Consider the following 3,156-nt stretch of genomic DNA (forward strand, 5'->3'; position numbering starts at 1 on the left):
TTAAGATGAAGTTATACTGGGTTAAGATGGACCCTAAGCCAGTAACTGATATCCTTAGAAGAGGGAGGCCAGGCCCAGAGGCTCATGCCTGTAATGCCAGCACTTTGGGAAGCCAAGGAAGGAGAATCACTTGAACCTGGGGGCGGAGGTTGCAGTGAGCTGAGATCGTGCCACTGCACTCCAGCCTGGGTGACAAGAGTGAAACTCCATCTCAAAAAATAATAATAAAATAAAAATAAACAAGAGAGAAATTTGTTCAGCAGAATACAGAATTAAAAAAAAGAAAAACAATTAAGAAAAAAGGAGGGAAATCGACACAGAGACAAACAGAAGGAAACTCATGTGAAGACACAGGGAGGAGTACATAATGTGAAAACTGCAGAGGCACAGGGAAGAAGGCCAAGTGATGACAGAGGCAGAGATTGGAGTTGTGTATCTAGAAACAAAGGAACACCAAGGATTGCCGGCAACCACCAGAAGCTAGGAAAAGGCAAGAAAGAAGGTCGGGTACGGTGGCTCACGCCTGTTATCCCAGCACTTTGGGAGGCTGAGGCTGGCGGATCACTGGAGCTCAGTAGTTCAAGACCAGCCTGGGCAACATGGTGAAACCCCCCTCTACAAAAAATACAAAAACTAGCCAGGCAAGGTGGCACATGCCTGCAGTCCCAGCTACTTGGGAAGGTGAGGCAGGTGAATAGCTTGAGCCCAGTCTGGAGTGCAGTGAGCCAAGGTTGCACCACTGCACGCCAGCCTGGATGACAGAGCGAGACCCTGTTTAAAAACAAACAAACAAAAAAAACCCGGCCAGGTGCAGTGGCTCACACCTGTAATCCCAGCACTTTGGGAGGCCGAGGCGTGGTGGTACATGCCTGCAATCCCAGCTACTAGGGAGGTTGAGGCAGGAGACTCGCTTGAACCCAGGAGGCTGAGGTTGTGGTGAGCTGAGATCACGCCATTGCACTCCAGCCTGAGCAACAAGAGCGAAACTGTGCCTCAAAAAAAAAAAAAAAAGGCTCGGCAGGGTGTAATCCCAGGACTTTGAGAAGCCAAGGCAGGCGGATCACCTGAGGTTAGGAGTTCGAGACCAGCCTGGTCAACATGGTGAAACCCCATCTTTACTAAAAATAAAAAAAATTAATAAAAATAAAAATAGCCGGGCATGGTGACAGGTGCCTGTAATCCCAGCTGCTCGAGAGGCTGAGGCAGGAGAATCACTTGAACCCGGGGGACAGACGCTGCAGTGAGCTAAGATCGAACCTGGGCAACAGACCAAGACTCCAGCTCAAAAAAAAAGAAAAAAAAAAGACAAGAAAGGATCCTCCTCAAGAGCCTTCAAAGAGGACATGACCTTGCTCTTGCTGACACCTTGATTTCTGACTTCTCACCTCCAGAAGTGTGAAAGAATAAATTTTTTGTTGCCTCAAACCACCATTTGTGGTACTTTGTTACAGCAGTCCCTAGGAAACAAACACAGCTGGTGAGCTGTCATGGAAAACAAAGAATGGGTAATAACAACACTTCATCATTTCAATAGTTTCAGAAACAATTTCAAATTGATCCTTACAAATACCTTGTGAAGCACAGAACAGTTTACAGATAAAGAAGTGGATGATCAGAGGTATTAGGGACCTGACAGAAAGTGGCAGAAACAGAATCTGAACCCAAGTGAGGGGTCATACTCAAATGCTCTGACCCTATTAAGCACCAAATTTAATCTCTTCCCACGTTTCTTACAGTTTCCTTCCTCATCGTAACTCCAACTTCATCCTCCTATCTCCGGCAATTTGCTTTCAAGGAGGATCATTGATCAGTAATTTGGACTTAAACATGAATTTTACTAATATCGCATTCCAAATTTCTGCATTGTTACAGCATTAGTTTTTGTTATGGAAATAGCTTATTCCCAACTACCCCACTAACTCTTGTTACCAACCATTAGAGTAGGGCTTTTTTTTTTTTTTTTTTTTTGAGAGAGACAAGCTCTCACTCTGTTGTTGCCCAGGCTGGAGTGCAGCGGCACAATCCTGACTCACTACAGCCTTAGACTTCTTGGGCTCAAGGATCCTCCCACTTCAGCCTCCCAAAGTGCTGGGATTACAGGTGTGAGTCACTGCGCTCAGATAGTTGGGACCATCTTAATACAGTATAACCTCATCTTAACTTGATTGCATCTGCCAATACTCTATTTCCAAATAGGGTCACATTCTGAGGTTCCCAGTGGACAAGAATTTTGGGGGGACCTTCAACCCAGTACATCAGCTAAACATTGCCATTCCTCACCGATTTACCCTTGAACCTCTTTTCTTATTGTAGAGCCTCTCCTTTGACAGTCTTTTCCACTCCTATGCATAGATACAGTTAGAGCTAATACTTGCAGAAAAAAATATTTTCACAGAAAGCTGTGAACTGACAAAGATGTAAACAGTAATGTAAATGCTAAAAGTAACAGCAAAAACAGCAATTACTTTTGCACCAACCTAATAGGGGCCTTTGCTTCAGTGCTCCTTCTACTAAACCATCCCGACCGCTCCTCCATAGATAGATTCAAGATTCACAGATGCTACTTTAGCTTAATTCTGGAGTAAAATAAAAACCTTCAGAAAGACTACTAACTAAAGCATGGTCTGTACGTATTATTCTCTAAAGCATCAGTAGCATAGGCTTTGCAATTAGGAAGTCTGTGGGTTTGCTCCTGGCTCTGCCGTGGGACGCCGGGAAAGTTAATCTCTCTGAGCGTCGGTTCCCACAGATAAGAAAACACATATTCTTGGTATTTCTTGAGAAGATTAAATATTAGGCAAAACGCCTAGCACAGAACAGGGGCTCAGCATCTTTTGCCCCCCAAGAACGTGAATCAGAGCTTTGGGTTTGCGTCGTCTCTCGGGGACCCCTGCGCCGCCAGGTCCCCAGGGACCTTTTCACAGTGAGCTGAGGCCGAACCTCTTCACAGCCCGTGGGTGTGGCTTTGGGGCGTGGTGGGCGGGAATGACAGAGAGGCCGGCTCCGCCCCCTCAGGGCGCCCGGCGCGCCTGATCGCCGCGGCCTCCGCACACCCGCACTCGGATTCGCTCCTGCCAGCGCCTCTTTTCCCCTAGTCCTGGAGACGGCCGCACCTGCAAGAGTTTTGGTCCAACGCGGGGTGAGGCACAGCCTTGG

General features: G+C 46.8%; 1 protein-coding gene across 1 annotated transcript in view; it reads right to left on the bottom strand.

The window, feature by feature from the left end:
- LOC105526021 (chromosome unknown open reading frame, human C14orf37) overlaps positions 1 to 3,156 on the bottom strand; it is a 318,003-nt gene that overhangs the window by 207,554 nt on the left and 107,293 nt on the right. The gene's annotated exons all lie outside the window — the stretch shown is intronic.

This window comes from Colobus angolensis, unplaced genomic scaffold, assembly GCF_000951035.1.
Source record: "Colobus angolensis palliatus isolate OR3802 unplaced genomic scaffold, Cang.pa_1.0 Scaffold57, whole genome shotgun sequence".
Lineage (NCBI taxonomy): Eukaryota > Metazoa > Chordata > Mammalia > Primates > Cercopithecidae > Colobus > Colobus angolensis.